A 13,549-nucleotide genomic window follows, 5' to 3' on the forward strand; every position below is an offset into this window, starting at 1 on the left:
GGCTGGACGCGGAGGTGCCCACCGGCGCACGTCCACTCACAGCAGCCACGCTAACAGCACCAGGAACATTCTGCGGGCCACACAGTCCCCAGCACTTCACACTCGTTATTCTAGCTCATCCTCACAACAGCCTTATCATTAACCCTATGTTACAGACAGAAACTGGCACAGAAAAGCAGTCTGCCGAGGTCGAGCTAGACACCGGGGTGGGGTGGAGAGCAGGTACCAAACGGAGCCCTGCGTCGAGGGAACCCGCACCAGCAGGACCGCCCCCCGACCAGAGGTCAGCGGACAAAACCCTCATCCTCACCCCTCGGTGGCTCACGTCGGACGGACGCAGCGAGGGGTGCACACCGGCCAACACGCTCCCCACACTGCTTTGTGTGTCTAAGAAGGCATCCTAGAAGCGCCGCCCTGGACTTCATCTCATCCAGGACTTGGTAAGGAAGAGCTTTCTCCTAGGCTGGAGTGGCTCACTCCCCAATTACTTGATTCTCTAGACGAGAAACAAGTAAACCCCAAAGGTCAACGCCTGGCTACTAACCAAAGTGCAGGAGGTCCGTCAGTGAAGTGAAAGCCTCATGCATCCGCCTGTGCTGCTGAACCAAGTTCCGACCAGGTCCAAAATATAAAACCAGCTCTTTGAAGAGCTACGAAAGCAGGCAGAAACCGGAGGGGAGTTATCCTCTGTAAGAAGAGGGTTGCACTGGGTAAGGTGTGTGTTTGTACACGTCTGGAGCTCAGGTGGAAGCTGCAATCCTCCAGCTTCTAGTCACAGGATGGAGTCTGGGCATGGCAGGTGGCTGTAAAGTGAGGGGAACATCTCAGTGTCTCAGACAGGAGGTAGCTGGGGAGAGAGGAAGCCCTGAAATCTGCCGGTAAACTCTGCCCAGGCCCTCGGCCAGCCCCCGAGCAGCCTGTGCACACAGAGCCTCCCAGGAGGAAGCCAGAGTCCAGGCACAGCAGCAGACGTGATGCAGAGAGGTCAGTGTGAGTCCCGACGAGTCAACACTCTCCAGAGAAAACAACCGCTAGTGGAGCACAGTCAAATGTTACTAGATGTTCACAGAAACAGGAAGGTGCGGCCCACAGTCAAGAGACACAGAAGCCAGTGGGAACTGATCCTGAGGTAACCTAGGAGTTGAAATTAGCAGATCAGAACTTTAAGGCAGCTAATATAGTGCGCTCAAGGATTTAATGGAAGATACAGTCAAGCAAACAGGTGGCCTGTCTCAGTAGAGAAATGGAAACTATAGGAAAGAAGCCAGTGGAAACTCTAGAAATAAAAACTACAGTAACTGAAATTCTTAAACTCATCGAATGAAATGGACTTAATTTAGACTGGAGATGGAAGAAAAGGAGACGAGAAAGAGAAAAAACTGTTAAATTAGAACAGGGCCTAAATGCCCTGTGGGACAATGACAAACACCCACCGCACGTGTAACAGGAGCACCAGAGGGAGTGCAGAACAAACGGGGCAGGAAAATATCTGCACAAACAATGACCACATGTTCCCCAAATTTGGTAAAAAAATTATCAACTTATTTATCCAAGAAGCGCCACAAACCCTGAGCAGGATAAATACAAAGAAAACCCTCATACGCACATCACAGTCCAAGCGCTGGAAGTCAAAGGCGAAGACGCCACGTGACACACGGGGACAAGGCGGCGATGGCAAGGCTGACATCTACACAACGGCAGCCGGAAGACAAAGCGAACCAGAGGGCTGGGAAGGAGAAACCGGAATTCTACAGCCAGCACAAAGGTCCCTTAAAACTGAAGGGAAATGAAGACAGTTCAGATAAACCAAAATTGGGAGAATCTGTCACCAACAGGCAAGAAATGCTAAAGGAGGTGTTTCAAGCTGAAGAGAAAGGACACCAGATGGAAACTCAAATCTACGAGAGGGAACGAAGCAAACAGAAATGGTGAATATGCGGGTAAATGTCGTGACATATTATTTTCCTTCTCTTAATTTCTTTAAAATACGTATGACTTTTTAAAGCAAAAATTATAACAGTGTGTTGTATGGTTTATAACATATGTAGATACAAGACGAATGACAGCAAATAGCTCAAAGGGGGGATAAATGGAACTTTTATTACTATTATAAAATTCTTAACACTTTTTCTAAAGTGTTACACAATTAACTCTAAACAGGCTGCAGTAAGTTAGTATACATATTTTAGACTACTAAAAAATAATGCAAAGAGGTACAGCCAAAAAGCCAAGCCAGGAATTAAGATGGAATACTGGAAAATAGGTGTGTATATTTACTACAGATAAATACACATCTGGTACATGCAATACATAGATACAAACATGTACACACCTTTGTGTATGTACACACATATATGCATACATTCAGTTAACCCAAAACAAGACAGGAAAGGAAAAACAGCACCACCACCAAAAACTAGGGCAAACAGAAGACAAGTGGAGACACAAATCAGCCCTATTAATAGGCACGTGGAACGGAAATGAAAAGCTACGACAAAAGAGGAGTGAGGAGCGGGTGGAGTCAAGCGGAGACTAGCAGGCCCGGACGTCCACAGTCGTCACAGGTGAGTGACAGTACCTGGGCGTTCACTATATTCTTCTGTTTACTCTGTATCTATTCAAATAATTTCTATAATGAACACTTTCTAAAAATTGGTATTAAGAGTGTTCCAAATATTATTTATGCCCCTTCCCCCCCAAAACTGCTTTGGAAAAGTTTGTGTTTATTATTTGTTTATTTATTAGCTAATAAAAACTTTCAATTTGGGGGAAGTTAAAACACTAGAAATGGAAAAGGAAAACAACACTCACATTCAAAAGCAGAAAGTATGAAATGGGCTTTATGAGAAGCTAACTTTGAATGTCAGCATACAAACAGGCTGAGAGTAAACGGATGGAAAAGCCATAAGGTGCAGACAGTAAACGTGAGACAGCTAGGAGTGTGCATCAGTGTCAGGTAAATGGGCTTCAAAACAAAAGCTCTGCTCATCAGGAAAACAAATCGTCCCTAAAGTGTACAAGCCTAATAACAGGGCTTCAGATACAGAAAGCAAAACCTGAAAGAACTCAAGGCAGGAATACACAATCCACAGTCAACGTTGGAGATTTTAACACTTTTCTCAACAATTATTACAATGACCAGAATCCCTACCCACCCACCCCCAAAATCAGTAATATAGGAGATCTGAACACCATACAGTGTTCCTTCCATGTGCCAGGCACAATTTTAGGTGTTTGAATTCGGCCATGAATAATACTGAGGGAAAAAAAAAAAAATCCTTGCTCTCAAGGGACTTCCCTGGTGGTGCAGTGGTTAAGAATCCACCTGCCAACGCAGGGGACAGGGGTTCGAGCCCTGGTCTGGGAAGATCCCACATGCCGCAGAGCAACTAAGCCCGTGCACCACGACTAACGAGCCTGCGCTCTAGAGCCCGTGAACCACAGCTACTGAAGCCCGCGTGCCTAGAGCCCGTGCTCCGCAACAAGAGAAGCCACCGCAATGAAAACCCCGTGCACCACAACGAAGAGTAGCCCCCGCTCACTGCAACTAAAGAAAGCCAGCACGTAGCAACAAAGACCCAACATGGCCCAAAATAAATAAATTTATTTAAAAAAAAAATTCTTGTTCTCATGAAGGATATAGTCTAGTAAAAAATAGGGGGGAAAAAGAAAGATAAGAAAACAGAATAGGGCTTCCCTGGTGGCGCAGTGGTTGAGAATCTGCCTGCTAATGCAGGCGACACGGGTTTGAGCCCCGGTCTGGGAGGATCCCACATGCCGCGGAGCAACTAGGCCCGTGAGCCACAACTACTGAGCCTGCGCATCTGGAGCCTGTGCTCCGCAACAAGAGAGACCGCGATAGTGAGAGGCCCGTGCACCGTGATGAAGAGTGGCCCCCACTTGCCACAACTAGAGAAAGCCCTCGCAAAGAAACGAAGACCCAACACAGCCAAAAGTAAATAAATAAATAAATAAAAATTTTTTAAAAAAAGTAACTGTACCATTAAAAAAAAAAAGACAATAAAAACTCAAAGTATCCTTAATTATTACCTTCTAAGAGATAAATAGAAAAGGAAAATCGAAATAAAAAAGAACTATTGAACAATAAAAGGGATAACAGAAATAAAACAATTAACAGAAGTGTCAGAAGACAATGCAAAGCAATCTCCCAAGGGCAGACCAAACATCAAAGAGATCAATAAGAGGAGAAGGAAGATCAGGGATTAGAAGGTCAGCCCAGGAGTTCTAGCCTCCAAATAAAAGGGGTTCCAGAGAGACACAAGAATGAAGGAAAGGAAACTAAGAATAACACAAAACGTAAGGCCTAGGCTGAAGGGGGCCACCTGGCCCAGGACAGTGATGAGAACGTACGTCATCAACTGATAGATCAGAACATGGGGAACAAGAGAAGCTCCTGTGGGGCCAGATCACACACAGAGACCTGAAGTCACCATGGCGTCAGCTTCCACCAGTGCCGGAAACTACACACAATGATGCAACATCTTCAAAATTCTGAGAAAACACTTTTCAGTAGAATTCTATACCCAGCTAAACTAAAAGTTAACTGAAGAGTGAAACAAAGATACTTTCAGAATCAGGGGCAAAGAAAAATCTAGCTAATGTTTCTTAGTTATCATGAATATGCACTCAACAGAACAAGGAGTGAGCCCAGACAGAGAATAGAGGTCCCGAGCGTGGGGACATGGGGGCGCAGGCGTGCAGGTCCCATGGGGACCAGGACAGAGTGGGGCAGGAAGCAGGATGCCAGGAGCGAAGTCCTCAACAAGGGCCACCACAAGAGGGGTGTGGCAGGGCACGTGCTGGGGTGAGGAGAGAGAGGTTGACAGGAGAGCGACAGGGTTGAGTGAGAAAGGAGTTGTGCTCAGGTACCGTGTGGTTCAGCAACAAACATGTGAGCAGCGGACACTAGTCTAACCAAAAGAAGGTGATGTGATGAAGTTGGGAAATGGAGGGAGAGGAAGCAGTGGTGCAGCGGAGGGGAGAGCCAGCCCTCCCTCGCACCTTCGAGAGAAATCAAATACACACATTTTAAGACTAGCAGCTTACAAGGGCAGTAAATGCCTGCGAAAATAGGATGCCTGAGATGACTGCCCCTTGGAGATGGGGACAAGCAGGACAGGAGAGTGTCTGCTGTCTGATTCTTTAATCAGTAGGCTTAGCTCTTCATCTGGTGTCCTAAAAGGATGGCCACTGTCAAGGGACAAAAATGGTGCAGCATGGTGTGTGTAAAAAAAAAACCAAGGAAGGAGACACATCGGGATATCACCTGATGACAGGGTTGGGGACGGGTTGGGGACAGTAAGGCCACAGGAAAAGAGAGCAAAGAAAGCAGAAAGGACAAATTAGGCATTTTACTTGCCTGGAGTACATGATCTCGGGGATGAATCTGGTGAACCCCCAAAAACCGCAGGTAAACTTGTGTCTGTATTAAAATTGCACGTACACGTGGGTTAAGTGTACTTCTGAGGACTGACTACAGCTCTTGTCAGATGGCCAAAGGAGCTGGTAACCACCACCCCCAAAAGTAAAAACGAGTGATCTGCCAGACTTGAACCCCAAGCAAAGCTCATCTTCTCTCCCGGGACAGCTGCGGCCTCTCCTCCGGCGCACAGCAGGGGACACCACGAGGCCCTTCTGGACGCAGGAGCGGCAGCGCCCAGTCGGGGAAGGTGTACGAGATGGCTGCTCCCCAGCCCAGGACGGGAAAGACCACAGTCCTTCCAAAAGTAGTCAGGGTGGTCCGCAACGACATCGGGTCCGAGGCCCTGGAACTGTGAATGTCACCTCATAAGCAACAGGGACTTGGCAGGTGGGATTACTTTAAAGAGCCCTTGCTGGGAGAGGACCCTGGGTTCCACACGCAGGTGTGACCACAGGTGTCCTCACGGGAGGGAGGCAGAGGGAGGTGTGAAGACAGGACACAAGGACGGAAGCAGGGGCGCCAGGGCAGTGTGACACGGGGCCCAGGGCCGAGGCATGTGGGACAGCCTCCAGAACTGCGAGGGGTACATTTCTGCCCTTTAAGCCACTAAGCTGGTGGTAATTTGTTACAGCGGTCACAGGAAACGCATACACGTGCTAACTAGAAAGTAAAAGGTTTATGGGAACTCCACCAAAAAAATGTAAGACGCCCTGGCTTCGCTGTGTTTTGTGTACTTGCTACACAGCATGTGTTAAGTCTTCACTAACACACTCTTTTCTCCTTCATCCTGACCCTTTTGCTTGGCCCGTTTCAGACAAAGACAAGTGTCAAAAGACAATATAATCAGAACGCGAACGTGCTATCACCTCTGCTGTGGGAGATGCGGGCGGGCGGCACGGGCCACTCCTTCCACTGGGCAGCCAGCCTTGACCGCCCTCACCTCCCCTGCCTCCCGGCCGGCTGGCCCCTCCACCAGGGCCACACTGGTCCCGGCCTCCCAGCCCGCAGCTGTCCTCTGCCTGGCCACTGGCCCCTTCCTCTCAGATGCCCTCCTTCTAGAACGAGGGGGAAGAAGGGCTGCCCTTGACCCTGGGGCGCAGCAGTGTCCAGGCCCCCTCCTCTCGGCTGCGCAGGCCCACTCAGTGCCCGCCTCTCACCTCCTGACCCTGCGCAGGACACTGCCACCCAGCGCCCGCCCACATGTCAGCTCCACACATCCGTCCAGCCCAGGTCCTCCTCTGCCCATCCCAGCCCACAGGCGGTCACCCAGCGCCTTGGCTGTGGGCGCCTCAGCGATGGGCTGTCCCCATCTGAGAATCCCTGAAGCCCAGGTCCTGTGCCGGCCACCTCGTGCCCGTTATCTCTAGGCCTCAAGACCACTGGGTCGGAAGGCGTTCTGATGAAACCTCACGCTGTGACCACTATGTTTCTAAAGTTAAACTTTAAACATATTCTCTCTACTCACCGCCCTCTCCCCACTGCCTACTTGGGCTCCTGTCTCAGACCTGGGTGCTGGGGGGGTCTCTGGGGAAGCGGCGCCTTGCCCGCAGGCCTCACTGTCCCGCTGCAGGTCCCCCGGCCTCACAAGGGCCCTTCCCATCACAGCACGTGAAAGTACCGGACACTGACCACGCAGATCCACTCACAACCCTGAGCAGCCTCACAGGCAGGTCCCGTTACACACCCAACCCAGCAATGGGGAAACTAAGGCACAGAGAGGGGGGTCGCCTGCCCAAGGGCTCTGTCTACACCCACAACTCTGGGCCGCTCTGTCTACACCCACAACTCTGGGCCACTCTGTCTACACCCACAGCTCTGGGATGCTCTCTGTCTACACTCACAACTCTGGGCCGCTCTGTCTACACCCACAACTCTGGGCCACTCTGTCTACACCCACAACTCTGGGCCGCTCTGTCTACACTCACAACTCTGGGCCGCTCTCTGTCTACACTCACAACTCTGGGATGCTGTCTACACCCAAAACTCTGGGCTGCTCTCTGTCTACACCCACAACTCTGGACCACTCTGTCTACACCCACAACTCTGGGCCGCTCTGTCTACACTCACAACTCTGGACTACTGTCTACATCCAAAACTCTGGGCTGCTCTCTGTCTACACCCACAACTCGACCACTCTGTCTACACCCACAACTCTGGGCCGCTCTGTCTACACCCACAACTCTGGGCCTCCCAGTCTCACCCCTCCACCCCTGAGCTGCAGCACGGAGCCTGCACCGGGAAGCCGGCACGGCAATGCACTGCGTTGCTGCAGTGGATTTCCAGAGTTGGGGGTCTCTGGAGGCGGCCTCTGGCCAAACAATGCGGCCGCCCGTGAGATCGGACAGGAAACTCGGGAGCCGTGCGGACTCGGCCCGGGGCGCGCGGGCTCGGCCGCCGTCCGAGCGAACGCGGTGGGCACTGCAGGCCCGCGGCTCAGCCCGGCCCCGACCCCCGGCCCTCCTGTCCCGCCAAGGGCCGGCCCCGCGGCGGCCCCACAACCCGGCCGGAGTCGGGCCCGGGAACAAAAGGAGGGCGGCGGCGGCCGGGCGGCCCCGACCCTGAGGAGCCGGCCGCCCCCAACACCCTCCGCTCCGCTGGGCGGGGCGGACCGCGGAGGGCGCGAGCGCGCGCCCAGAGAAGAAAGAAAGCGGAGGCGGGGCGGCCAGCGCCCGGCCCGCAACCTACCGGCCGCTCGCTCTCCGGCCGCGATCCGCTCCGCCCGCGCGCCCAACGGTCGCCTCCGCTGTCTCCCAGGGCCGAGGGGCGGGGCCGGGAGGGGGCGGGGCCGCAGAGAGGGGCGGGGTCGATGGGGGCGAAACCAGCGCGTGGGCGGGGCCCAAGGGGCTGTTCGGGGGCGGGGCCAATGCGGGCGGGGCCGTGGACGGGTAGGTATCTCTCGGGGGCGGGGCCATCTGTGGCGGGACCGGTGAAGGGGCAGGGCCTGGTAGGGGAGGGGCTGATGGGGCGGGGTCGAGGGAGGAATGGGACCTCCTGGGGGCGGGGCCGTGGGAGGAGCGGGACCTCCAGGAGGCAGGTGGGGCGGGGTCGTGGCCTCCAAGGTCTTGGGAGGCTCTCAGCACGGGGCCGGAGTGCTTGGTCTATGGAGCTGGGACGAGGAGTCCAGTGGACGGGATGGGGGGCGGCGCTTCCACGGGACAAGGGAAGAAGGAGACGAGAGACGGATCTTGAGGGGGCGGATCTTGAAGGGCGGGGACCCCCGGACAGGGGCGGGACTTCCGCTACCCGGGAGACGTGGCGGGTCCTGCTCTGGCCGTGGACGTCCTGCGCCGTCGGCCCGTATCCCCTCCCGCACCGGGTTCTCTCCCGCGCCCACCCCGCCCCCCCGGTCCCGGGAGGTGCGTTGAGACTTCCTCCGCGCCCCGCGTCTCGAGGACCCCGCCCCCTCCTCTCGACTGCCTTCCGCGACCTTGATGATCATCAGACCGCATTCCACCAGGAAATCGCTTTATTTTTGCGGAAGGGAGTGTGGTGTCCCCCGCGGATCACAGCCGCCCCCTAGTCCCCCAACAGGGAGCAGAGGCCAGGCAGGCCAGGCAGGTGCCCAGCACGACCCAGGCTGCCCTGGTGGTCCCCAGGGCGCCTGCTCCCCTCCCACCTGTCCAGACCCTGGGCCTTGTGCCCGGGGAGGCCGTCGAGGGCTGGCTCTCCTCCCCTCCAGCTGTCTTCTTCCTCAGCGGTCCCTACTCGGGAAGTCCCATTCCCGTTAGTCATAGTGACCGGCCAGAGTATTTTCAGGAAACAGTCTGCTGGGCATTTATTGTACAAGCTAAGTGTGGGGAAAATCAAGCCCAGGGCTCCTGACTAGTCAGGCCTTGACTTTCAGTTATGCAGCCGGCACCCACACCTGGCTGGAGCCTGCTGGGTTGTATATTAAATTGTATATTGTTGTATATTAAATCACCAGCCATCACACTTCCAGCCCCTCGGCTGACTGTGAAAAATCAGAAAATCTTCAGTTATGCTTCATATTCCCTTCAGTGCTCCCAAAAGGGCAGCGGAGGACAAATTTCTCACTACCTGACATGTTGTCAGGATGCATCTTCCCCTTATGTTTGCAAATGAAATAGCTCGATAGCATCTGGGGATGCGGACCTGTGTTGGCAGAAGTGTGCTGGCCATCAGAAGGGCTGCCGTGCTCTGCTGAGGGCAGGTAGTGGGGAGCTCTCGGGCACTGGGGCCAACGGTCTCTACAACAGCACAGCTACGGACTGTGTCCCCCCAACAACTTCACATGTTGAAGCCTATTCCCCAATGTGATGGTATTTGGAGGTGATGAGGTCATAAGAGTGGAGACCCATGAACGTGATTAGTGCTCTTGTAAGAGAGACCCCAGAGAGCTCCCTCACCTGATGGGCCATGTGAGAACACAGACCAAAGACACCCGTCTGTGAACAAGGAAGCAAGTCCTCACCAGACACTGAATTTGCCCACACCTGAATCTTGGACTGCTAGCCTCCAACGTGCAAGAAATAAATTTCTGTTGTTTCTGAGCCACCAGTCTGTAGTATTATTGGCGTAGCAGTTAACAGGGCGGACGTAGGGTCTTCCATGTGGGGTTTAGATTCGCTCGGCCCTACCTGTGCTCTGAGCCAGCAGAGAGCGCTGGACGCCTCTTATCTTGTTGGCTCAGGTTGCTATGACAGATACCATGGACTGGGGGACGTAGACGGCAAATGTTTATTTCTCACAGTTCTGGAGCCTGGCATTCCGAGATCAAGGTGGGGACAGATCCCTGGTCTGGTGAGCACCCTCTTCCTAGTTTGCAGATGGCTGTCTTCTCAGATGGCAGAGAGCAGACAGAGAGGACAAAAGCTCACTCATGTCTCTTCCTATAAAGGCATTAATCCCATCACAGGCACTCCACCCTCATGGCCTGATCACTTCCCTAAGGCCTACCTCCTAACACCATCACCTGGAGGGTAAGGGCTTTAACACATGAACAGTGGGGGACAGCCCAGAGCGGCACTGCTGCAGCCTCCTCTACCTGCATTGGCCAAGCCGGCCTTGCAGAAGGTCTGGGGCGGGTGAACCATACAGCTCTGCTGCATGGACCCCACATCCAGACTCAGAGGAAGCCCCCACCCTGGGGAGTGGGCCCCCTCCAGCCTCCCAAGGGCCAACAGCTGGGCAATAAGAGAACTGAGAAAGAAGGGTCCGGGTTTCACCCGGGGTCAGCTTGCTCAAAGTGGAGCTGTTCACAGGGCAGCCCAGAGACGACCTGCATCACTGAGCAGAAGGCCAGGAGCTGCACCAGCTGTAGGGGCAGTCCCGCATGCCTCCACCCGTCCCTGCAGGCTCTGTGCTCTGGGGAGCCCCGGCCGAGGCCGGCAGATCCAGTATAACCCTTCCAGAAGGCAGACCATCAGGAAAGGATTTTGGAACTGGATTCCCAACCTGTGCGAAGACAGCGTGGACCCTGCTGCTGGTGATGAGTAGCATGACAGCAGGAAGCGATTCCACGGTGACCACTCACACCCTCATTCATGGTCACTGGGCTGAGATGCAGGCCGAGGCGTGTTGGGACATGTGAAAACTAACAAAGGGAAACCTCATTTAAAATAGCGTTGGGACTTCCCTGGTGGCCCAGTGGTTAAGAATCTGCCTGCCAATGCAGGGGACACGGGTTCAATCCCTGGTCCGGGAAGATCCCACATGCCGTGGGGAGCAGCTAAGCCTGTGCACCACAACAAGAGAAGCCACCGCAGTGAGAAGCCCGCGCATCGCAGTGAAGAGTAGCCCCCGCTCGCCGCAACTAGAGGAAGCCTGCACACAGCAAACAAAGACCGATGCAGTCAAAAATAAATTTTAAAAAAATTAACAACAACAAAAAACAGAGTTGGGGGGAATTCCCCAGCAGTTCACTGCCGAGGGCACGGGTTCAATCCCTGGTCGGAGAACTAAGATCCCATACGCCCCATGGTGTGGTCAAAAAAAACAAAAACACAAAACAACAACAAAAAAACCAGACACACAGAAACAAAATAAAAAATAAAATAAAACAGAGTTGGGAAGCCTTGAAGGGGACTTCTCATGCAGTTGGGAGACTGCAGGCCCCATACAGGAAGAGAGTACTTTGCGTCTCCAACAGGAAGGTCACTACTTCCCCAGCAAGAGGAAGCTTTTCTCTTCACCCGGCACTAGCCCAGCCAATGAGAAGCCTCCACTGCTCAGCCAATGAGAAACCATCACCACCCTTAACCGCGGCTTTCCTGTAATGGACTTTCAAAGCTGCCCCTCCCACCTTCCTCCCTTCTACTCTATAAAGTTCCTCTCCTTGGTTTACTAGACTTGCTCATGGTTTTGCCATAGCTTGCACGTCCCGAACTGCAATTCCTCCGCTGTTCATGAATGAACTTGTCTTGCCGGTAAAATAACTGACTGGGTATTTTATTTTCAAGGTTGGCAGAGGTAAGTGGCTCTGCCCCGTCGACACCTGCCGGCTGCATTCCCAGTCTATATTACTAACCCCTTTGTCTCCACAAGGAGCCCTATGCGGGGTGATAAAGCGTATGGCCACTTAGCCTAGGGAGTGTTCTCTGGAGAGCACAGCACATCCAGGGGCTCGGCAGTAGCTGCCTTGCAGGCTGACGCTGACAGTGGAGGTGCTGCCACGGCTGGTCCCTCATGTCACAGCTCGGAAAGGTGGTGGAGCCACTGGAGTGGGCGGGGCCTGGCCCTTGGGGGTCTGTGGTGATGGTGTTCTTGGGGCAAGAAAGATGGGCGGGTCACTGGGTGCTGGTCATTTTCCACATTAAAGGAAAGGAGGGCTGGTGAGCAGGAGGCTGCAGCAGCGGCCCCGATGGAGAGCCGCAGCCCCTCCTCCGCCTCTAGATCTCAGTTCAGGGGCTCAGAGCCCTTCTGCAGAAGGACCTGCAAGGCCACTGTGAGTCTAGCCCTCCAGCAGGCCCCGCACAGGTCACCACTAAGCAGGGGGAGGGTGCTGGGAGCTGACGCGGTGCCACGCAGCCCCTCCCCGCGCCCTGAGCCATTGCCGGAAGGCCGGCGGGCACACACTGCCAGGCTGCTCTCCCCAGCCTGCGTCTGCTGTACCATCCCTGCTCAGAATCTCCCGGGGACCCCACCGTCTGCAGGAAGACATCCACTGTCTGAGTCCAAGGCTGGCATTCCAGGCTCCCCTCCACAAGGCCCCTTCCTGCCTTGCGAGAAGCCAAGGGGACGGGACTTTGGGCCTTACAGCCAGGCACCCTTGGTGTAGCCAGACACAAGGCCAGATCAGAGCTCCAGTGGTCAAGCAACTAGCGGGGTCCAAGGTCCTCTCCACCCTCCTGAGCCGGTTCTCGTCCCGCCTGCCTGTCCTTGACCGGCCTGCTGGGAAGCGGCTCCCACACCCATCACCTGTCACACCCGCCTCCACGCCACACACCCCTCCCATGCACCCACCAGACCCATACACCCACCTGCCACCGTCCCAACATTCTGTAAAGGGGTCAAGTTCAGGTCTGCCCCACACCCCCAAACTACCCCCCTCCACCCTGGAGCTCCTGGACAGGAAGGACCATCAGAAGGGTGGGAGTGCCCATGCATACCAGGCACGTGCTAGGCTGGGGGACACAACGTCCGGGACAGGAGAGGCTCCAGGAACTCCAGGTGGACCAGCCCAGCAGGTGCCATGGCCCATGGGGGCCGTCGGGCAGAGCGGCCTGCAGGGCCACTTCAGGAGGAGTTTGGGAACCACGTCCAGAATACTAGGCAGCTGTGTTTCCAGAAGAGCCTTTGGCTGGGTGGAGGGACAAAGGAAAGGGGCAGCGGTGGTGATGCTGGGGAGTGGGGACAGTGCCCCGACCTTGGGGAGGGACAGGGCCCTGGGAAAGGAGCAGCAGTGGGTGTGAGAGACTGGAGGCCGTGGTGTAGGCAAGGGAGGGGCAGGGGCACTGGGCCAAGACCCAAGAGGCAAGGCTGGTGTGGAGCCCAGCGGGTTAGGGCAGCTGGGGGACCCCAGCGAGTTAGACATGGGGCTGAGTGCCCCAGCTCGGGCCCTGCTCACATGTTGTCCCCACCTGAAATCCCCGAGTGGCCCCTCGTGAGCCCCTCCCTTGCAGGCAGGCAAGCTGACCAGCCCCGAAG

General features: G+C 54.8%; 1 protein-coding gene across 3 annotated transcripts in view; it reads right to left on the reverse strand.

Moving 5' to 3' along the window:
* The window catches only part of RGS12 (regulator of G protein signaling 12), a 117,506-nt gene extending 109,339 nt beyond the window's left edge, over positions 1-8,167 (reverse strand). For all 3 annotated transcript variants that reach the window (XM_060013044.1, XM_060013043.1, XM_060013045.1), the window contains exon 1: positions 8,129-8,167. The gene's annotated coding sequence lies outside the window, so the exon portion shown is untranslated. The remainder of the gene's footprint in view (positions 1-8,128) is intronic.
* Between the last annotated feature and the right edge of the window lie 5,382 nt (positions 8,168-13,549).

Source organism: Delphinus delphis, chromosome 5 (assembly GCF_949987515.2).
Source record: "Delphinus delphis chromosome 5, mDelDel1.2, whole genome shotgun sequence".
Taxonomy (NCBI): domain Eukaryota; kingdom Metazoa; phylum Chordata; class Mammalia; order Artiodactyla; family Delphinidae; genus Delphinus; species Delphinus delphis.